General features: G+C 50.5%; 1 protein-coding gene across 1 annotated transcript in view; it reads right to left on the reverse strand.

Annotated features, from left to right (window-relative positions):
- The window catches only part of FSTL4 (follistatin like 4), a 381,100-nt gene that overhangs the window by 149,467 nt on the left and 207,529 nt on the right, over positions 1–24,104 (reverse strand). The gene's annotated exons all lie outside the window — the stretch shown is intronic.

The following is a 24,104-nucleotide window of genomic DNA, read 5'->3' on the forward strand; positions in this document are numbered from 1 at the left end:
GACGGGACTCATCCCTCCTGTGGTCCGAGATGGGGCCCAGGGGAGTGGGCCAGCAAAGGGCTGGGCATGGGGCAGGTAATCAAGGGGACCGCCTATAGATATCTGTGTAACCTAAGTGGGCATGGCACCAGCCCTCTAGCTAATGGCTTTGTGACACGCTGATAATCCCAAGGCCATGGCTGTGCCCATGCAGATCTCATGTCCCTGCAGCCCCAGGAGCGCCGTTTTTTCCACCCAACAGTGAATGATGGCAGCGATGTGGGTGCCCACACAGGTGTGGGAAGTGTCACCGGCCACGCTGGCGTGGGCCTCGTGCCTGCCCCGGGCCTGCTGGCGCCCGTCCAGCTGACGTGGGCTCTGTCTGCCACTGACTGGATTTAGGGAGCCCTACAGCCAGCAGCAGTCTCGGGTCCTGAGCAGCTGGTGGTGAGGAGTCCGCACGTGGCCAGACAGGAAAGATGGAACACGTGGGCAGAAGTGGCACCAACCTCCCCAGGATGCGTATCCAGAACAGCAGAGGGGACGTGCTCTAGATGCCTGGGCGTTCTAGTTAACACACCTGCCCGGACGACTTAGCGAGTTGTTTTTTTTTTTAAAGATTTTTAAAAATTTATTTATTTGACAGAGAGAGAGCACAAGTAGGCAGAGCGGCAGGCAGAGGGAAAGGGAGAAGCAGGCTCCCTGCTGAGCAGGGAGTCCGATGCAGGGCTCAGTCCTAGGACGCTGGGATCATGACCTGAGCCGAAGGCAGCCGCTTAACCGACTGAGCCACCCAGGCGCCCCTAGCAAGTTTTGAAGAAAGAAAACAAATAAGCAGTACTCAGCACGGAACTAAATTGAATATGACCAAATTGGCCTTAGGAGGCCCGCCAAGCTCTCACGGACACCTAGAACTAGCAACGGCGAAGCCAAATTTCGTTGTAAAGAAGGTCACAAAGAAACCCTCTAGCTATTCAGGCTTTAATGGCCAAGAAAAGGTTTCTAATTCTTTATTTTAGACTCAGCGTTCCTTTCTTTCTTTTTTGTGCTGGTCTGAGATCCCCTTCGCCTTCCCGAGACCGTGAGGTCAACAGCCATGGCTGTGCCCTGGTCTGTGGGGGGAGGCACTGGGAACTCTCTGAGAGTGAGGGCACATGGCCAGGCCTCCTCGGCCACCCCAGGATGGGGGGCATTTTATCTTTGAAGAGGAGGAATTTCAAGACCTTTCACAAAGGCACAGGGGTCTGCATCTCAAGGGGCCTGCAGGGGCTTGGAGGGCAGGGATGACTCACTATCCAAATCCTCTCTGCAGCCAAGAGCTGAGGCGGCCCTGCTCACAACTAAAAGTCTTGCAAAGCAGAAATGGGGGGAGGATTATTTACCCTACAAAATAATTCTTACTGACCAGAGATTTCATCACAAATGCATACGAGTGTCTACTGTGTGCCAGGGCCCAGGGACACAGCTAGGTCATCACCAGCCATGGCCCCTCCGAGCACTATGGGCATGCCCTGGTGAGGCACCGAGCCTGGATCTGGGATGGGATGCCACCCAAAAGGAGGAACCCGGAGGGTGCACCTATGATTCAGGGGAAGAAGCATGTTATGGAGAGTCTCGGTGACCACGGCCAGGCCCCTGACCTCGGGTCCAGCCACTTCCTGTGGGGAGAGGCCAGGCCAGAGAGGACAGGTGGGAGGCCCTCTGCCATTTCAGGAGACTTGCCAACCACCTCCAGGGGGCAACAGGTGCCAGAGAGGCCAATGGGGGAGCCATTGCTGGGTCAATGGGGGTAACTAGGCAGGAGGAGAGCAGAAAGCACTCTGTGGGAAACAAGTGTAGGCCGCCCTGGCTTTGCCTTCCATGCTCCCTTACACACATCCTTGGGCTTACGCAGTCTTTGGGACTTTTATGAGGATTCAGGGCATGCAAATGAGACCATGCAGGCATATCACCAAGCACCTTGTAAAAGTCCATCCTAAAGTGCACTCGCTCACAGCTGTGGGAACCAAGGGGCGCTTAGTCCCCTTTTCAATTTTGGGTCCGTTTTACAGTCCAGGGTGAAGTTGGAGCTGCATGAGCCCTGGAGTCTGGGAAGCCCAGTGGGCCTGAGTGGGGAGCTAGGATGCACTGGGAACAGGCAGGGCCCTGTGAGCTGCAGGTCAGTGTGGCCAGATCAGAATCACCAGCGAGTTGGGGAGGAAAGAGAGTGTACCCGAGACTGGCATTATGAGCCTCTGAGCAGGTCCAGCCAGAGCAAATGGGATGGTTTTGGCAGTTTCTCACTTCCTTCCGGTTTGTGCTCTCTGATCCCCGGCCTTCCCCTCTGAGAAACCCCTGCTTGCTTGTCTCCTCCATACTGGGCACCCCCGGGGCAGGGCCCGTCTGCTCTCCCCTCTTCTGAATGGATCCTCAGTGCCTCCTTCCAAGACATGCCAATGAGTAATGAGACAAACAACAAACTGGCAGTGAGTGAAAAAGGCACGTGGACCTGGGTGGGAGCCAGGAAACTGATTTCTAGCCGTATTTGGCCTTTTGCTATTTTATAAAATGCCATTTAGAAGGTGCTGATTTCAGCTAAGGCTTTAAAGTCTGACATCATCCCTTGTTAAGCAAAAAGGAATCTTTCCCTTGGACTTCACCTTCCCAAGTGACCAAAGTAAGACCAAAGCTACTCCCTCCGCCACCCCACCCTACAGTTACCGCACCCTCACGTTGCCTCCCAGAGGCCTCCCAGACTCAACTGCCATCCTGGAGCTTCCTGCCAGGCTCCTCTCTGAAGACTGGCCTCCTCCAGCCTCACTCGCTAGCACCCTGCTCCCCTGGGATCCGGCAGAGCAGGTGTCCTGGGCACTGAGACACCCACACGGAGGCCCCCCAAGGGGAAGCATGCCCCGGGGCCTTACTGAGGAGCCTCCTACCTCCACTGTCCAGCCCACTCCCCGCTGCTGGCTGCGTGTGGGCAGAGGAGCACGCTCGGGGTGACCGGTCAGCCCTGACTCGGCCAGAGCTCCTCCACACTGGCCAGTCAGGCATGGTGGCGGCTTGGCTTGGCACAGCGTGCAGCGGACCCCGAGCCACCTCCTGTCTGCCGGGCCTGCCACGCCTCCCATGGGACACAACCTCGCCCTGCAGCTCGTGGCCATGTCCTTCTTCCTCAGGGCAACGCGGCTGCCTGCCCTAGTTCGCTGCGGTGGCCCGAAGAGACGGCCACACTAAGTGACTTTGCACAATGCAAATTTATTATCTCACACATCCGCAGGTCAGAAGTCCAAAATGGGTCTTCCTGGGCTACAATTAAGGTGCTGGCACTTCCTCTTCCTCTTTCACTTAGAAGGACCCTTGTGAGGACACTGGGCCCACGTGGATAGTCTCCCCATCTCAAAGGCCTTAACTTAATCACAATGGCTATGTTCCCTTTGGCATGTGAGGCGCGAGAGTCACAGGTTCTGGGGGGGGAGGCTCATCTGCCCATCACACTGCCCAATTCAACCCATCGGCTCCAACATTAACCAGTAAAGGCTGATTAGAGGAATCATTCTGTACATGTCATTTCCCCAAAGGATCAAACAGCAGGGGCCGGACTCTGACAGCAAGAGAGGCTGCACGACGGAGGGGCTGTGTGCTGAGGGCCCTGCCTCCGCCCCCCACCTCTGAGGTAGTGCCCAGACACCTGGGGCTCACTCTGGTGACAGTGGTGGGACAGTGCCTGCACAGCTGGGGCTTCGCCCCTTTCCGGAGCTTGGCCTGACCTGGCCTGCCTTCTCTGAGGACAAGCCCGCAGCAGGGTGATGGATTAGCAAATGCTCTCGAGGCCTTTTCTTTCAGATAAGACAATTTTCCTGGCACGAATCTTTCTAATGGGATGTTACAAAATGTCACGCCTCTTGAAGACAAGTTAGAATGTAAACAAAGCACCAAAAAGGAAATATATCTCTCGTGCTTCCAATACCCAGAGTGAGCGTCTAGCTACATGCACAAATTGTAAATTCTTTTTTTGGGGGGGGGGGTTCATTCTATACACGCCGTTCTGTAACCTTTCTGCGCTTAACCTACCGTCAACATTTCCTTGTGTCACCAGATGATCTGCTGTCTGGAACATGATCTGTCACAATGCCGCAGGACGCTGTCCTTTCTTCTACCATAGCATACTCAGTCTGCGGTTCTGTTCCGTAAGCTCTTCTCACCGACAGAAGTCGTGCTGCCCCCGGAGCCTTTGAACAGTGCTATGATGGGCTCCCAACAGACTCCTGGCCGCGGAGAAGCCGGGTCAGAAGGTGCAGAGTCAATGCCGAGAAGACAGGGACACGTCTCTCTGTTTCATGGTGTGTCCACAGTGTGAAATACTGTGGCTATTTGATGACCGACAGACCAGGGCACTGATGAAGAAATGTGTGATGAATCTTAAAAATATTCCGCTGAGTCAAAGAAGCCCGACAGGCGAGAGGACATAGTATGTGATTATGCTCAGAAGGAGTGGGAGGATAGGCAGAATGAATCTATGAGATCAGATTAGCAATTCCCTGGCTGGGGGGGGGGGTGGACAGACACAGGGAGGACCCTGGGGGGTGGTGGCAGCGTTCTGTCCTGACTGGGCTAGGAGCTTTACCTGCGTGATGCGAAAACACCCTGAGTTTAGTCACTTATTAACAGTATTGATTCTTAGAGATTTCGAGTGCATTTCGATTAACCGCGCCCTGCTCAGTCCCCTGTTTGGCTTTTTCCAGCATTTCTTTACTGGTCTTTGCGTTGATTAAAACTCTTCTCTGGGACCCTTTCCCTCTCTGCTCCTCTGCCGACTGTGGCTTCAGTATCCCTCCTCGGAACACTCCCAAAGAACCAGAGAGAGCAGGACAGGTGTACAGGGACTCTCTCTGACCCTCCTGGCCGCTGGGCCTCAGATTCAAAACTGTCGCCGACAGACAGAGAGCCAGGTGTGTAGAGCTCTAGCCAGAGCCCTGTGCTTTCTAAATCCCAGGAGGAAGATGCGAAGATCAGATTTCCCGAAGAGCTTGCAGGAAGCAACCGGTCCCTCAGCGGATGGAGGCTCGGGCCTTCTCTCTTCTATCATGTCCAAGGGCTTAGGGGGCACCACACACTCGCCGCCTCCTCTTTATACCCGATCATTTACCTACATCATACCTTCCAAGTGAAATGGTCTCTTAACTCCTTTTTCAAAATATGAAGGAGAAGTTTGGGTGATTTCCCCACTATGAGCACCTAGCCGTTCCCTGACCTTTTAAAACTGGTTTTATGGCAAGAAAGAACCCATTGTTTAATTCAAAGCTGGCTCCAAGACCTGACCTTAACGCATGGAAATGGGTTTTGGTCCAGTGATCATTTTGCAGAATCTCAATCTGAAAATATTCTCACTTCTGATTTCAAGTTAAAAAAGCATACACATTACTATTAGTGTCTCTTAGAGTTTGTTTTTTCAGGCAATAAAAACTTTTGGCAATAAACCACAGCTTTCATTCTTTGTGAACAATCTTTAAGCTCACTAAGTTTGATAGGTTGGAAAAGGAAACTAGACAAGGCAATAAAATCCCAATAGGAAAGTCCCCGATGATGTGATTACAGCTTGAGGGAAATAAGAGATGACACGTTTCAAAGTAAACTTCTCTTTACATCATCCAATTATGCTCAGTAAAAATAAAAAGAAGCTCAAAGAAGAGGACATGTTTTCCAAATCTGCTCTAATTTCAGGCAGTTAAGAGCAGCAGTGCATTTACCCTTCAAACATAATAAATAAAGTTCCCAAGTAATTGAAAAGACTCTTCATCTCTTCTGAGATGGCATGTCCCATTGTCTGTCATGCTTTCCAATTATCACCATGAGTAATACTCCCTAACCAGGAAATTTAATTGCCATCTTACCTTGTGTAGGATTTTTTTTTTCCTAGGGCAAAATTTGGGGAATTAAATCTTTGAGAATAAAACTGTTCAATCACAATAACACAATTGTGTATTAACTTTTTTTCTCTCCTTGGAGTTTATAAACCTCAAAATTCTGCTCCGAGCAAGAAACCAATTTTAGAAATGAGTTAAATGACTCAGAGTAAGAACATCAGATTAACTTTTTCTGTGCCCTTCCAACCGGGACCGAGTCTGAAACAAAACTCCTGACCTCTTCTTGCTCTAATAAATTTTCCAAGGAGGGGTTCGGATTCCAACCGTGCGGTGCTGGCTTCCTTCCAGAGCTTTCTAATAACTAGATGAAAACCATTATGTCTAGATGAAAACCATGCTGGGAATGGGAGCCCCGTATCTCTGACCCTTTATTTGTCACCTGAGATTTTATGGTTGATTACAGTAATTCTTGCTATCTATTTACGACCCTAATGGAGAAGCATCCTCTTTTCTGTCATCTGCTTATTCCTCCCTACAAGAGCAGCTGGCTCTCCCAGTGAGCGCTTTGCTCCTGCTTGAGCTCAAATACTTTCCCTCTCCTCCAGCTGCTGTCTTCTCTCTCCATGAGACTCACTTCACTGTTTCTCCACGCACAGCCTACAGGGTGCCCCAGAGTGTCAGACCTACTCGCCTTGGCCAAAACTCATAGGTCTGCCCTGAGGGGTTCCCTGCTCTTGCTCCTAAATGTCCTCCTTCACCACAAAAATGTTCCTGCAATTTCTGAGCCTGGACTGTGTACCCTGATAGCCATGAGGAGACCCAAGTGGTTCAGCCAAGTTTCTCCCTCGAAGACAGTGGTTCCAGGTTGGGCAGAACTGTCTCCTAGTGGTTGTCCTGGAAATTACTGGAGTATTTTGGGCTTTCATGATGCCCGGGGGTGTGGTGGGCAGGGTGAGGGTTGCTGTGGGTACTGAACAGGCAGGCGGGCAAGGACCAGGGATGCCTGATGTTCTGCACTGCAGAGAATTGATTTTTTTTTTTTTACAACAATGAATTGTCACATGTCCCCATTTTGGGGGACTGTCTCATTAGATATTCATGTAGGTAAAAATTTATTATTTGAGCCTAGCCCTAACTCTGGTTATTCACAAATGCAAAGTATCTTGTGATGGTTTTCACAGATTTGGGATTTTCCTGGATACCACTACTATAAAAACCAAGGGAAGAGTATACACTGTTTTGCTCAGGACTTTATCAAAAGCTGTTCACCGTGGGGCACCTGGGTGGCTCATTCGGTTAAGCATCTGACTCTTGCTCTCAGCTCAGGTCTCCATCTCAGGGTTGGGGGTTCAGCCCCATGCTGGGCATGAGCCTACTTAAAAAAAAAGCTGTTCGCTGTGATGTCATTGCCAACAGCAACACATTGTTTGTGGTATGAGTCGCCGGTTCGGTATACCTGTATCCGGTGCATTTGATAGGGTTGCTTTCCAGCCAACATCTGGCTACCTCATTATGAATTCTGTTGTGGTCTTGCATGAGCACCCACATGTTGAAATACACAGTATTTTACTACCAATTACTTTCTTTGTATTTCTCATTTATATTTCAATTAGGGCATCCTACTTTGAAATTATACGTGTAAGTAGATGATATCTGTAATTTCCATTTCAGGGCAATAAAGGAGGTATTACAAATAATTTGCTATAAAAAGTGGGCTCTGGATCCGAAGAGTTGAGAACAGCACACGGGGAGGCCTTTGTTTGTTCATTTGTGTGTGTGTTTGTTTGCTGGTCCTCACTCACCCAGCACATGCTTCTAGATGGGGACGATGCATTTGGGGTTGCTCTGATGGGCCCAGGTGCTGGGGCCTCTGGGCCGGGTGTGTGCTTGCGTGTGATGGAAGGACAGCCCTCTCCCACCGAACCTGAAATGTGCTGTCCCTCAATGTGGGACAAAGGATGGGGTGGGGGCAAGGGGCTGTGCACGGGAGGTGGTCCCAGGGCTGGCAGCCTGCTCTGGGACCTCCTTCACGCGCTCTCCGGCCTGGATACTTAAAGCAGCCTCCTTGTCTCTCTCTTTCTAGTTACTTTATATTCTAAGGGCCTTATCTCCTATTTCTAACTTCACTACCTTGTATGTTTTTCACCTAGCTCCTCTTTTAATACCTACTTCTGATATAGGGTGGGGAGTGTTCTGGAAAGCCCCCGACCTCCAGCTCTAGTCCCGTTCTCTTTGGGGCACCTAAGGCAGTGGAGCCCCCCTCCATCCTTGCTCTCCCCTGGTCACCCTGGAAACGCCCACCATATGTGCTTTCCTGCTTCTACTTGCCTCCAACCACGTATACCCCAGGGAGGTCTCCCCTAGCTCTATAGCCAGCCACAGGGAGGTGCCCGGTCCTCTCCCCCTACGGCCAGCCATGACTCAAGTCCTTAATATATTAGCTGCCTGGTCATCTCACCTCCTTTCTGCTTTCTTTTAAAGTAACAGCATTTGGCTTCCACGTAAGAGGCGAAGCAAGGCGGTTCCTGGACCTCCAGCCAGTGTGCACGGCGTTGCGGATAGGATGACGGCCGTGGGGCAAGGGCATCTGAGTGGGAGGCCGTGGACCACAGGGGTGAGGTGAGCTCCCACTCACTAGCTTGACCCCCCTCCCCCGCAGTTTCACACGCCAAGGTGGCCTAACACCAGGGCCGCCCACACCCTGCTCTACTCCTCAGCCTTCCAGCCCGTTAACAGCCGTGTGGCGGCTCCTCACCCCCGAGCCCCCCGCACACTGAGCTAAGCGCCGTTTTCTCGGGGCAGGGTTAGTTCAGAGACAGTGGTACAGAGGGCGTTAAATGAACTCTCCCCGCCGGGCAATCACTCCCCCGCCTTCCCGCCGACTGTAGCCCTCCCGGGGCCTTACATGTGCCGTTAGGAACCGAGCTTCAGTCTCTTCCACCTGAGCAGGGCAGCCTGGCTAAGGCCACCCTCACCCATGCCAGCATCAGCAGGTGGAGTGACACTGCAGAAACTGGCACCACGCGTGCCTGTGGGGTCAATGACTCCATCACCGCCCCGCTGGCACGTGGTCAGAGCACATCCTGAGCTGGGCTCTGTCTCTGAGAGTTCAAGTCCCCACATTGCTGTGAGCCTCTAACGCTGGGTCCTACTGGAGGGGTGGATGCCCAGTGTTGGTCACTAGTGAAGTCCGCTGTGTCGAGGCCCGAGACCCCAGAGGGAACAGCACGTGTGCTCCGAGCGGACAGGGCACCAGTGGATCCAGGTGGCAATGGGGCCAGGAAGGGAAGACTCAGCAGGGGCCCGCAGCTCCTACTGAGCCCTGATTTAAGGTCCTGTAACCAAGACTCCATGGCCCCCCAGCAGAACTCATCCCTCCTGATGCACAGTAGCCAACAGTGTTTGGGAAATTGTACGGTTTCCAGACAAGCGCTTAAATGAGTCCTGAAGGAGATGGTACCTTTTTTTTTTTAGCCACTTAATTGAATCTGTGGCAGTAAATCTTTTAGTCTTCTCTTAGCATTTACCATTTCAATTTACTCCATGGATTTTTGTGCTCAACTCCCAGTGAAAATGAGCATTTGTGCCAAAAAGCTTTTAATCAACCGTTCTCAGAATGTCAGTCCCCCTTATCTCCAAAGCCCAAAGAAATCTTTGTGCCTATAGTTTTAAAAATATATTCTGTGTACCCGGTTTCTCCTTTTAGTTTCAAGCATCCTTTATCATGGTCTAATCAGAGTCATTTTTGATGTTCATCCTTCTCTTCGTCTTCTCAGATTTCTTTGTAAGGTGAGCCTTCCGCTTAGGTCTGGCTTCGCTGGTCGTATTAAGATTCTCCGCGGCCGCTGCTTCCAGGATGAAGATACGCTTCCGTGGAAAGCCCTCGCAAAGCCCTCTATTTTAGCACACAGAAGGTTAATTGCCCGGTCTTTAATTAAGTCATTCATTTTTCTTTCACGTTGTTTGTGGAACTCCATAATAAATGAAGCCATAAACCTGTCCTCTTTTTATGAGGAGTCTGAGTTTTGAGTGTTCTTGCTCACTCTTTTTCCAAAGGCTGGTCATGGCAAAAGATCATTTTGAAAAGAATCCTTAATGGAAAAAAATAAGAACTTTAGGGATTTTAATGGCAACTATGTTATTTAGCATGTTTTAGGGAAAGCTGCTTTTTAATACTTTCATGACAAAGCAGAGAAGGCCTTCAGTTAAACCACTGGCCTAGTGGGACCCCCAAGACAGGTCCTCCCTCCCTGGGGGCCGGACAGGTATTAGGCTCTCCCGGGCCTTCCTGCTCATCTCCGGACACTGCTGTCATGAGAACAGCCACCAGGGGGCAGCATGCCCTCCCACCTACTGATTTGCTAATCAGCACCTGGGCTGTCCTGACCCCCTGCACAGGGCAGTGATGTTCTCCCATGGATTTCTCCCTGGCCCTCTGATTTCCAATGAGCCTAATCAGCTGTGCAGTCTTCAGCCCTTGCTCCTAGATTTGTCAGGAGGATGAGTTATCTGAGTGGACGCTCTCTGTGATTTGTAGGTTGGAGGACTCAGCTGTACTGCTGTGACCTTTTCAATATTCTGTTATTAGATGGGCTGGCCATTTCGACTTCCTCCTGAACAAAGTGTCTTCTACATGTGCTGAAGAGGGAGAATGGCCAGTTAATCAGAACGCCCGATGCTGTAAAGGTCGGACCAGGGCTGCGGGTATTAACAGTCACCGTCCGTATTAGCATCCTACAGCCTGCAAAGCTCGTAACCTGCAGGGTCCAATGGGACCAGCTATGTGGATGACGTTTAGCCCTCGGATCCTCTCCTACCCTAGCACAAAGGGGCCACTCCTCCTACTCTTACTCCATCTTCACGGGCAACCCAGACTCCCTACCATGGTCTACAAGGCCCCATCTATCTGGGTTCCTGGTACCTTCCCTGTCTTCATCTCCTGCCCCCCCTTCACTTCACTTCCAATGCTCTAGTCACCGTGGCCTTTCCATCCTTGAGTATGCCAACCTCCCTTCAGTCTCAGGACCTTTGCACATGCTGAGTCTTGGCTTGGCTCTCTCTTCCCCAGATTTTTGCATGACTGCCTCCTTCTCAACATTTAGCACTTGACTCAGTGTCGTCTCCTCACAGAGGCCTTCCCAGGATATCCTAGCTATGAAACTCCTCATTGAAACTTTGCCCTATCTGTGTTAAGAGTCTTTATCATTTACCACATTTGTCTGTTCATGTGTGTATTCGCTGTCTCACTCTACTCGAATATAAGCAACTCAAGGGCAAGGACACTGTCTATCATGGCCACCAGCGCACCCCCCAGGTCTTGGCACGGCCACGGGTACACAGCAGGCCCTCAATAAACGCTCATTGACTGTTACGGACTGAATGTTTGTGTTCCCCCCACCCCCCAAATTCCTATGTTGAAGTCCTCACCCCAGTGTGATAGAATTTGGAGGTGAGGACTTTGGGTGATAATAAGGTCATGAGAGTAGAGTGCTCATGAATGGGACTGGTGTCCTTATACGAAGAGACACAAAACTTGCTTCCTCTCTCTGTTTTTCACTATCTGAGGATACAACAAGAAGATGGCCATCTGTAAACCAGGACGCGTGCCCTCCCCAGACACAGGATCTGCCGGCACTTTGACCTTCGACTTCTTGGCCTCTAGAACCATGAGAAATGCATGCTGTCTAAGCCACCTAGTCTCTGCTAATTTGTTACAGTTGCCTGAGCTAAAACAGAATGAAAGTAACAGTGCACTTCATTAAAAAATAATCCCATCATTCAGACTCCTCACTGGCCCCTGAAAAATATTTTCCTGCCTGCTTTCCCAAGCTCCCTTCCTCACCCTTTCTTGGGAAGTCCCGCAGCACACACACACTCTTGTGACATGGAGGCCCGGCGAGTCCCTGCATCCAGAATCTTAACTCACTGCAGTCATTCATTCCAAGTAACGGAAGTGAGTCATCTAAAGTAGAAGTTTCTCGAACGCGCACAAGGAGGCATCTGTACCAATGAAACCTCAGGCGGACTTCAAGGATGCACTCTAGCTTGACATCTCCCTCCCCCCCACCAAAAAGTCCTACAGGTTCGCTTGGCTTCATTTTTTGGTGCAGGGCTTTCTCATGCTGTCCAACGATAGGTTTGAACTTGGATTTATAATGAAATGTGGAAGCCAAACAGTGGGAGGATGAGAGGGAGCCATGCTGGTAATTCGACATCCTCCCCTGTAGGCCTGTCCTGAGGGTGACTGCTGGCTTCTTCAGGCAGACTCTGGGGGAGCACAGGTCCCCCTCTTTCCTGGAAGAGCTCAGCTCCCGGCTGGTGAGGGTTGAGCAGACCTGCCTGCTTGCCTGCCCAGGATCGTGCGCCCTGCAGTGAGCAGAGACTCGGTCCAGCACGCCACGCCGGGTCCAAAGGCCTGAGATATGTGTCTATATCCCTACAGGGCAGAGCGAAACTGTTTTTAAATGCTACCTAAAAATGTGTGAGGTCAGAAGTGTCGTCTCTGAAGCAACGTGGAAGCCCTTGGCCCAGGATGTCTCCCTTCCGCCCTAGGGTAAACCACGAAACGGCCACATGGCATGTTTTATTCTTAGAAGTTTTTTTAGGAATCCAACCAAGGCATTGCAGAAAGGCCTGTGCTGGTTTTTTTTTTTTTAAAGACTTTATTTATTTGACAGAGAGAGGGACAGCGAGAGAGGGATCACAAGCAGGGGAGCGGGAGAGGGAGAGGCAGGCTTCCAGCTGAGCAGGGAGCCTGATGCGGGGCTCGATCCCAGGACCCCGGGATCACGACCTGAGCCAAAGGCGGCAGATGCTTAATGACTGAGCCACCCAGGCGCCCTGGCCTGTGCTGTTTTAATTGCATTGTGATCAGACCTGGGTTTGCAGGTGCGCCACGTGGAGGGGCCTGGAGGCCCGGCCCGGGGCAGCTCTCTGGGCGTCCCCCTCCTGATTTCCGTGGGCAGCTCTCTGGGTGCCGCCCCCCTGATTTCCACGGGCAGCCGGAGCATCTGAAGAGCCGTGCTGCTGACTTTCCCTGCCCAGGTCCCCCTCACCGGCGGGATGAAAGACGTTACCAAGCGCAAAGAATCCGGATTCCCTGCCACTGCGGGGTTTTCTGCAGTGGGCCACACCGGGGGTTTAGAATCGAAGATCGGGGAGAGCAGAAAAGCAAATGAAAGTTAATGGTGTTAAAGGGCCCGCCAGCTCTGATCTGTGGGAGAGAACAAGTCAAACTCAGTTCCACCGCTGACACGGGAGGTTTCTGAACAGAAACCTGACACAGTCTCACGGTGCATTTGGCTGGCTGGCTGAACTTTGTTCTCCAGGCTCTGCTGTAGATAAACCTGGGCCCAGCAGCAGGATCGAGACCCCAGATCCGAGACCCTGGAGGAGCCAAGAAACCATCTTGTTGGAATCCCTCATTGAGCAGATGGAAACTGCAGTGAAGGATGAACCTGGTCTGAGGAGGGTCTGGCCTTTGCCCCCTGGCTTCTGGGACGTGATCTCTAAGCCCCTGGAATGTCCTGCCTGATGAGTGTCTTTGGGGACGTGTGAGCTTTGGGCCACATCAGATAGTCTGCACTAGCAAGGCGATTTACGGTGTGGCAGGAGAGGGGAGGGGGGCACGAGCCACACACCCATCAGTCCGACCTCTAAACAGGCTGGAGACGGAGGTCAGCCACGTGGGCTGTCAACCACGTCTACGTGACTGAGCTCCAGAAAAATCCAAGGACACCAAGGCTCAGGTGAGCGCTCTTGGGGGCAATGTCACACACGTATCATCACACAGCACAGGAGGGGGAAGCAAGCCCCGTGTGCACACCTCCGCGGCACGAGAACACTTGGACGCTCTGCAGCTGGAACGCTCCTGGACCCTGCCCTATGTGCCTCCTCCCTCGGCTGACTTGAATCTGCATCTTTTTGCTGTAATAAACTACCACTGTGTGCGTCATGGCTTTTCTGAGTCCTGGGAGCCCTGGCAGCCAATGATCGAACATGAGGGTGGTCTTGGGGCCTCGTGAACTTGCAGCTGGCGTCAGAAGTTAGGGAGGCCTTGAGGACTACCCGGCTCTGTCGAGACTGAGAGTAGAAGGGAGAGTAAGGCGAGAACCAACTCCTCCTGATACGCAGGTCGAGTCCCCAGCACCGGGAGGGGATGGCACGCGCATACCGGAGCCAGGAAGCAAACACGCACCCGAGCAGACTCGGGGGCGCGAGTCCCTACAATCTGGCCCCATGGGTGGCCCTGCCGTGGCCTTGCCGTCGGACGGATCCAGACCCTCTAAGCCAACGTCCTCTAGATCCATTCCTTGTGCACCAACTGTGGTCACATTGTTGGGGCTTGTCACCTGGCCCATTCTAATCATTTTATATCACCGAGTGAAGATTAGTTGGCCGGCCAGGGTTCTTCCTGGTGCCAACTGACTTTTTGTGTAAAAGGGGATTTTCTGGCACACAGAGCTCCAGCAGCGGTGTTTTCTCATAGCAGGAAAAGCGATCTTGAACCAAATATAGGTGATCATGCTGATAGCTGGAGAAGCTCCGGACACTGGCTCCCAGGCTCCACACGGGGATCTGGCAAGCACACCTGAGTGTGGCCTGCTGAACACCAGCGGCCTCCAGGCTCCCCAGGTCCGCCCTTTCCTTGTTCATGTTCATCTTGTTCTAGTTTCCCAAGCTCAGGGCTCACCTGGCATTTGAGGATTGGCTCCAAGAGAATCATTCCTCTTAATAAAACAAGGAGCCAAATATGCAAGCGGTTGTCTATGGTGGCAGTGTCTGGCCCATGCGCAGCGAACCCCAGCCCCCTGTCAAATGGCTCCCTGTGGCTCAGGGCTCCTGGGGCTCCTCAGCAGGACCTGGCCGAGACCCACACCGAGACATCGAACGCTGCTCACGGTACGGTCACATGGCGTCTTGGTGGGAAGCAGGTGGACGAAACAGGCCAATCGCTCATGGCGCAGAAGGAGAACATGATGCCACGTGTCCAGGTTTGTTCTAAATCATGGCCCTGTGAGGTTAGAACACCAAGGCCCAGTACCCCACCCAGCTCAGCAACTCCCACCATCTTGGAGCCCACTTTCTTATTTTCCACAAAAACCTCAGCTTAGGTGGGTCCCACTCTGACAGGTGGGCACCTCCCATGTGGCAAGATTTTAGAGACTCCAGTTGGCACACTGGGCCTGATATGGCGCCACGAAATGGTACTCGTCCATGAGATTTCCTGGGTAGGCTCTCAGTCACCGGGTTGCCTGACATCAGGAAGACATTGTGAACCCATTAGATACTCGCTCCTCCCCACTCCCCGCCCCCAGAGAGTCTCAGAGCTGAGGGCAGAGCTGTGGTGGCAAGGACAGAGGATACCTAAGTTTTTTTTTTTTTTTTTAAAGATTTTATTTATTTATTTGAGACAGAGAGAATGAGACAGACAGAGAGCACATGAGAGGGGGGAGGGTCAGAGGGAGAAGCAGGCTCCCTGCCGAGCAGGGAGCCCGATGCGGGACTCGATCCAGGGACTCCAGGATCATGACCTGAGCCGAAGGCAGTCACTTAACCAACTGAGCCACCCAGGCGCCCCAGAGGATACCTAAGTTTTGAGAGGTGGGACAGAGTGAGGCCCTGCTGGTCAGTCCCCTTTGTTGAGGCTGGTCCTGTCTCTTTGCCTTTCTGACCCAAGACCGTCCTGCTGGGCTTCAAGCCCACCTCCTCCAGGAAGCTTCCCTGGACCTCCCAGGGTTCACTCTTCCACATCCTTTGAACTCTCACTGTGTGTATAGTCAGAGGCCCACAACCCTCTCTTGGTAAGCATCATCCTGAATCATGCCCTAAATAATTTCTGTCTGCCCCAGTAAGACTCTGAGCATTTTGTGCAGAGGAGGAAACGTTGCTGCCCAAAGTTCTCAGCTTGAGGCCAAGGGAATGACAAGATAACTTGGCCAATGCAGCTGTGGTTGGCAGGCTGGGCAGTGGGCAGCCAGACAGGGCTGAGGCTGACGATCCCAGCCCCACTGCTTTGCCAGGGACAGCCCCATCACTTGGCATCTGACCCCCAGGCCAGTCCCACTGGAGCGAATCATCCAAATGATGTAAGGAGCTTATCGCTGGGAAAGCTTATCCCTTTCATTTTTTGGAACAGTAGCCCTGGGCCTCAAGGGAAGCCTGCTGGAAGATGCCCAAATGAAGAGAGGGCCTGTCCTAGCCCTGGAGAGAGACAGGAGAGGTCTATGTCCAGGGCAAGGCGGCGTGGTCAGGGCCCTACCTGGTCCGGCTTTCCAGGCAGGGTGAGTGAGGACAGGCTGGGGAGAGAGCCTCACGGGCCTAGGAGTCTGGCCTGTAGGCAGTGTCAGGGTTTGGACCGTGTATAGTTTCAACAGCTCCAGATGGGGGAATGTGAAACAAGGCAGTGCTGTGGGAGGTCAGAGAGACTGGAGTGGGGCTTGTGCTGAGGCAGGGAGCTAGCGAGGGGCTCCAAGTGAGCTTGGGCCCTCAGATACGGCAATGATGGCTCTCGGAATGGGCAGAGGAAAGAATGCCAGAGTTCAAAGGAAGACCCATCCAAGGCCTAAGTGACTGGCTCCACACAGTGGCAGGGAGGGACAGGTGAGGGGTGGCCGATGGGAGGCTAAGCCAGTGCTGAGAGGCTGCTCTCTCAGCTGACATGACTGGGTGCAAACTGGGAGCCCAGCATGGAGGATGCTTCCCTGGGGAGCCCCGGGCAACGTTGGCAAGCTGGGCCCTTGAAGGAACAGGGTGCAGTGGCAAGAGCCTCCCGAGGCCCTCAGAGGACCACTGTACCCAAACCATCAATATGGGCCAGATCTGGGGGGCTTAGTGAGATGAGCCCACCAGGCCTGAACCTCTGTACCTGCTGACCGGGTAAGCCCCTGTCCGCCTGCCAGGGCTCCCCAGGAGGCTGCTATGTGTCCCTCTGCCCTCCCAGCAGGTGGCACGCCTGGCATTGAGCACATCTGCCCTGAGAAACCCGCCCATGTGGTTCTCGTGGAATTTAAAGCCAGGGCTGGTGAGTGTCCCCAAAGCCCCCACGATCAAAAACACAGCACGACCCCGATGTTTATAGCAGCAATGTCCACAATAGCCAAACTGTGGAAAGAGCCAGGATGTCCATCGACAGATGAATGGATAAAGAAGATGTGGTATATATATACAATGGAATATTATGCAGCCATCAAAAGGAATGAGATCTTGCCATTGGCAACGACGTGGATGGAACTGGAGGGTATTATGTTGAGCGAAATAAGTCAAACAGAGAAAGACATGTATCATATGACTTCACTGATATGAGGAATTCTTAATCGCAGGAAACAAACTGAGGGTTGCTGGAGTGGGGGGTGGGGTGGGAAGGATGGGGTGACTGGGTGATAGACACTGGGGAGGGTATGTGCTATGGTGAGCCTGTGAATTGTGTGAGACTGTTGAATCACAGATCTGTACCTCTGAAACAAATAATGCAATATATGTTAAGAAAAAAAGAAGAAGAAGAAGGTAGCGGGAGGAGAAGAATGAAGCGGGGGAAATCGGAGGGGTAGACGAACCATGAGAGACGATGGACTCTGAAAAACAAACTGAGGGTTCTAGAGGGGAGGGGGGTGGGAGGATGGGTTAGCCTGGTGGTGGGTACTGAGGAGGGCACGTTCTGCATGGAGCACTGGGTGTTGTGCACAAACAATGAATCATGGAACACTACATCTAAAACTAATGATGTAATGTATGGGGATTAACATAAGAATAAAAAAAAAAGACACCCAATTTCCCACAAACTTAAAAAAACAAAACAAAACAAAACAAAACAAAAAAAACACAGCACGACTGAACAGGGCCTCAGGTCTAGGGAGAGTGTGGGACTCCTGGTGGCAGGTTGAGGCCTGTCTGGGAGGTGAGAAGCTGCCCAGGTGTCCCGATGGCCGGGCTGTCACAGTCCGCCCCACCCGAGAAGTCCCTGGGGACCACGCATGTGAGGAGCTGCCGAACAACACAGAAGGTGGCAGCTGATTCCTGCGTGTGAATGTCAGGGGAAGACAGGGAATGCCGTCTTCCTCTTTATTCTCAGACCCCTTTGAAGTGTGATGGGAAAAGTTGGTCACACGCGACACCAGGTTTTGTGTGCTCTGGGAGCACAGTTTGAGGAGACTGATCTGGGCTTGAGAAACGCTGAGGCCCAGCAGCGCCGGTCGGAGCAGACACCTGGGCTCCAGGCTGGCAGCCCTCCATCCCGGCGCCAAAATCCTCCCCCTCTTTCCCGACAGATGTAGCCTCGCAGCCTCCACTTGGGCCTTCCCAGCGACAGGAGGCCCATTCTGGTCACGCAGAGAGCCCCAGTTGCTGGAAAGCTCCCCATTTTATGGTGGAAGCTGCCTCCAGGGAGTAGGAGCTGAGATTCACAACACTGACAAGCAAGGCATTTGAAATACGCCTTCTTGCCACCCACCTACAGGCCCAAGGTCCTCCTGCTGGGGGCCCAAAACCCCGCATCAAACTTCCAGGTGAAGGCCCTTCACACTTCGAGACAGTTTCCCTGTTTCTCCTACCAGGGAGACAACGCTTCATGCTGACGTTCTAGGGACTTGAGGGGAAAACCTACTACCGTGTCATGGGATGGAGTTTCTAGACTGCATGCTACCCTAAGTCTTACCCCACTAGAGGCCCCCTATTTGGCAGAATCCCCCTGGACACGACTCAGCCTGGCCTAGCAGCTGCTCAGTGCAATATTCCCCACTTCCTCAAGGTCATTGCCAGGCCTGCTAGTCACCATCCGCCAGGCCTTCCAACAATCTCTCTGGGAGCCAGCAGGAGCCCAAGCCTCCAGGCTTCCATGGAGGGACTCTAAAGGTGGGAAAAGCCAATGAGGGCAATTATAGAAATTCCACTTTGGAGCTGTTCCAAGTAACACTTACAGTGGGATAATAAACTAGCCAGGAGGAAAACCAGGCATTATAACATTAACATCACTTACACTAATGGACAGGGCACTCTCCCCAGACCTCTGGAGGATTCCAGGAATGTGCATTTCAAATGTGATGTGCTATGGTGGAAACTGAGCTTCCAGTGGGGAGAAATGGAGATTCATGACACTGACAAACAGGGCACTGTCTCTAAGTGTGTCCAGAGAGAGGGTGGCTCCTAGTTTCACATTGTACCCCCCTGGCCCCCACCATGGAAACAGAGCGGCTGACCTTCCAGGAAGGGATGCAGGTTGTAGGAAGAGCTGCTGGGGCTCTGAGGCCAGAGACGGCCTTGCTGCATTCACGAGGTCATGAAGTTCAGTTGCCTGCACCTGAAGTTCTGGGCCGTGGGACATTATGGGGATGGGGCGGGTTGGTGTGGCTAACTCCTCCTCAAAACACCTCTTAAGTGATAACGTGAGGTCCATGATTAACAGGGCCGTGCAGGAGGGTTCTGTAATGAGCTGCCTGTAGAATAAGAGACCCACTGTGTGCACAGGAGAGGGAACCAGCAGCAGCACCAATGAGAGAAGGGGTGAGCTGGAATATTCTGCTTCTAGGGCCAAGCCCACTCTGGCTTCCCTGCTGGGTCTCCATAGAGAAGCTGAAGCATCTGAATGGTCTGAGTGTGATGCAAAGACAAATACCACAGGGTCTTAATGACTCTGCTCAGGGTGGACCGGTCCTGACGCAGGGCGGCCATGAGTCTGGGAGGCTGGCCCCATGTTGCGCGGCCCTGTGGGACAGACTGCACCACTCTCACCCTCAGCCTATGCCATGCCATCCAGGATTAGTGGCCCTCAGTCCCCCAGGGTGAGGCACCAAGGCAGGGGGCCAGCACCTGAGCAGCAGACGGTCCCCAAAACATCAGCATGAACTTAGGGTATTTCCAAGGCTCTGGGAAGGCGCTCCCATCCTCCCCGCTCTCCCAACTGCCACACACTTGGGCACACTGGCCTGTGCACAAAGGACTTTATGTTGTAATTAAAGAGGGTTGTGCAAATTTCTCCTATTCAGTCATTATGGAGACGGTTTATTCACACTCAATTCTCTTTGGAGGAGGGTCTGTGTAAGTGGTAGAGCTGAAGAGAGGAGGGCAAGGTCTGAACAAGGGGCCTGAGTCCAGGGCACATAGACACTTCACCAGAGACAAACTCTGAACTGACATGCATCCTCTGTCTGTACAAGCAGGTTGTGCAGAAGGAAGGGCCTTCTGATATTTTCCCTTCTAGATGGAAATAGTGGCAGTACCACCATCCTGGTTACACAGGAACCTTTCCAATCATGTTACTGGTGGAAATCTCAATGAAAGATCCTCATGTCAATGACTCGGGCTGATGGCAGGGCTGGGTGGCACGCGGCCTGACCGTTTAGCTTCAGAAGAAACTTGGAGGCTATGAAAATCACAAGTTCACGAGTCAACCATCAAAGAATGAATAGGGTAAGGTGCACGAGGGAACGGGCACATAACCTAACCAAGCACATGATTTTGGAAATGTTTATATGAAGCAGAACTCCAGGGCTGTTCTGATTTTCAGCACCTCTGCCTCTCCTGACCAAATTCTCCCCTGACTTAACTTGCAATGACCTCCTGCATACCCACCCTCTGCCCTGCCGGGGCTACAAGCCCTTTTCCCAAGGAAGTGATGTTTGACTTATTGTTCAGTGAAGAGATCAGTTTATAAAGTACTGTTCTGGAGGAAAAAAAAAAAAGGTGTATGCATACATACACATGCACAAAGAAAAAGCTCTAAAGTTATATCCCAAAATATATGATTTTCTCTTACAGTAAATATGTTTTATTTTTCTCTTTTGTGCTTTTCTTTATTTCTTAAATTCTCTGCAAATAATACATAATACCTTTGTAATCAGAAAAACAACAACAGTAAAAAGAAAGCAATAGTCGTTACTTAAAAAAAAAAAACAAACCCAAAACCCGAAAAACCCAATCAGGGTTTCCTGCCTTGATTGCAATAGCAAAGCCTCGTGCTATTTCCCCATTGTCAGAAAATAGCTGGAATGTTGGTGGAAGCATGAAAGGAAACCAACTGGTTAATAAAGAGTGGTGGAGGAGCTTCCAAGTAGGTGCTACTTTGTGTTAAAAATGTACTTCTTCTATTCTTGCCCCTGTTGGATACAGTGGACCCATTAGAAACAGCTGCCCAAAACATCTGGCTGTCTGGAAATCCGGCTTTCTGTCATGTCTGGATCCATAATAGACTCTAAGGTTAATGTGTTTCTCTCTCTTTGACACAATTTAAAGTGTGATCAACCCTGGTGAGAAAGGAGTGGAGACAATAGCAAATGTTATATGTTTCTGAGAGACCCATAGCCTGCGGAGCACACATACTGCTTGCATCAGTTGATACTCAGACCTAAACAAGTGGAGAGAGATACTAGGTTGGCACATTAAAAGATACAGTTGTGTAAAGATACCAGTTCACCCCAAACTGACCCCAAGATTCAAGGCAATGCAAATCAAATTTCCAACAGAGTGTGTGCATGCACCCAAGCATGCACACCCTGGAGAAGCTGATTTTACAATTTACAGATATGTGCAAAGAGCCAAGGATAGCCAAAGTGCTCTCAAAGAGGAAGAACAAGGGCTTTCCCTCTGAGATATCAAAACTTATTATAAAGCTCTAGTAGTGGGGTACTGGAATTGGAATAGCTCAATTGAACATAACAAAGTGTCCACAATAGGCCCCTGAAAATATGAGCATTTGCTATAAGACAGAGATGTTATTGTAGATCCCTGGGGAAATAGATAAACTTTTTAATAAATGATGCTAGCACGAGTTGGGATCCATTAAAAAAAAAAAAAAAAGGCTTGTGCTTTATACCATTCACCAAAAAATTACTCTTAGGTAGACTAAAAAAAAGAAACAGATTCCACTTCTGTAATGATAGCATAGGAGCTCTGTAGACATGCTTCCCAGGGAAACATGCATAACTGGTAAAATGACTAAAACACCCAAACACCAACCATTTAGAGTGCCTGGAAACGGTCCTAAATGCATCCAACAGATGAAGAAACTTTTTTTCCCAGGAATATCTACTAAATCTTAGTAAGATCACTGAGAATTTTATTTGAGCCATGACTGGCTTACCCTTCCCTCCCCACTCTGGATGGGAGTGGGCCAGGAGACAGAGCTCCTGTGCTCCTACCTCTCAGTGAACGTCTGTAATATCTCCCTAGGAGGGCAGGACAAGAGCATATCTCGGGTTCGTGTTGCATGGGCTACATTTCAAGCAAGGGCAGCTAAAGAATGAGGGGATCTCTGCATATATTCAGCCCTGACTCATAGCATAGAAGCTCTACTGCTCGCAAGACAGGCCAAAGATACTGGCACCTCAAATGCCCTCACCCCAGCTCACTCATAGGACAGAGATTTCAGCCTAGGAGAGGCAAGCTGAGAAGATCAGAGGCTGCCATCCCTACTCAGTACTCCGCTCATAAACCAGGCATGTCACTCTGAGACAAATGGGCCACTATCCCTGCCCCAAGCTCTGGAGCAGTTTGTTCAGAGATTTTGTGCAGGGGAGAGGCAGGCCATAAAAATGGAGAGCTCTGACTGAGAGGAACTGACTTTATTTGGAACAGAATATGGAAGTTCAAGCCTGACAGTACTCTTTTAACAACAGAGATTTTGGTGATACATGATTAAGAGGACGCTCATAGCTCTATGAAGACAACGAGCTAGACTGCAGGCTATCTAGTTTACCAGGGAAGAAAATAAACAAAACAAAAATGAACACAGCCTCAGAGAAATATGGAATACCACTAAGCACATCAATATATGTATAACGGGAGTACCCAGAAGCAAGAGACAGAGAAGGAACAGAAGCAAGATTTAAAGGACTAATGACTGAAAACTTCCCAAATTGGATGAAAAACGTCAGTCTATACATCCAAGAAACTCAACAAAGTTCAAATGGGATAAACACAAAGAGATCCACACTCAGATACATCATAGTAAAAATGTTGAAAGACAAAGAGAAAAATCTGAAAGAACCAAGAAAAAATAACTCATCAGTCACAACGAACCCTCAATATACTTAACAGCTGATTTCTTATCAGAAGCAATGGAAGCCAGAGCACAGTGGCGTGACATATTCAAAGTGCTAAAAGAAAAAATAAACTGTCAACAAAGAATGTTAAAGCCAACAAAACCATTTTTCAAAAATGAAGGGAAAATAAGGATATTCCCAGACAAACAAAAACTGAGATAACTTGTTGCTAGCACACCCACCTTACAACAAGTACTGAAGGAAGCTCTACAGGGTGAAAGCAAGTGACCCTAGGTAGTAATTTGAATAAACACAAAAAACAAAGAGCAATGGTGAAAGTAATCATGTAATCATACAACACAGTATAAATGTATATTTCTTCTCCCTTCTCGTCTTAGCTGATTTAAAAATCAATTGTATGAAACAATATGTATATAATTATATTGTTAGGTCTTTAACACATAGACATGTAATATATTTGACAATAACAGCACAGGGAAGGTAGGTGCAAAACTGTATTAGAATAAGAAAAGGATACCAAATTGTAACTTGAATCCACAGAAACAATGAAGAGAACCAGAAATGATAAATAAAAAGGTTTATATAACAAATTCTATAAATATATACTTGCTTTCCTTTTTTTCTCTTAGTTTGTTTATTTTTATTTATTTTTTAAAAGATTTTATTTATTTGAAAGAGAGAGAGCATGAGCAGGGGAGGGGCAGGGGTAGAGGGAGAAGCGACTCCCCACTGAGCAAGGAGTCCAATTTAGCACTCGATCCCAGGACTCTGGGATCATGACCTGAGCCAAAGGCAGACACTTAACTGAATGAGCCACTCTGGCACCCCTGTTTATTTGTTTGTTTGTTTATTTTTGAGGAAGAGAGAGACAGTGAGCAAGCAGGGACGGGAGGGGCAGAGGGAGAGGGAGAATCTTAATCAGGCTCCATGCCCAGTGCATAGCCTGATGTGGGGCTCGATCTCACGACACTGAGATCATGACCTGAGCCAAAATCAAGAGTCAGATGCTTAACTGACTGAGCCACCCAAGCACCTCTCTCTCAGTTTATTTAAATGAAAATAATTACATAAAGTAATAATTATGACAGTGTATTGTTGGGTTTGTAACATAGATACAGTATGTGCAAAAATAATAGCAGAGGGCGCCTGGGTGGCTCAGTTGGTTAAGCGACTGCCTTCGGCTCAGGTCATGATCCTGGAGTCCCTGGATCGAGTCCCACATCGGGCTCCCTGCTCGGCAGGGAGTCTGCTTCATCCTCTGACCCTATCCCCTCTCATGTGCTCT

This window comes from Neomonachus schauinslandi, chromosome 7 (assembly GCF_002201575.2).
Source record: "Neomonachus schauinslandi chromosome 7, ASM220157v2, whole genome shotgun sequence".
In the NCBI taxonomy this organism is placed as follows: Eukaryota; Metazoa; Chordata; class Mammalia; order Carnivora; family Phocidae; genus Neomonachus; species Neomonachus schauinslandi.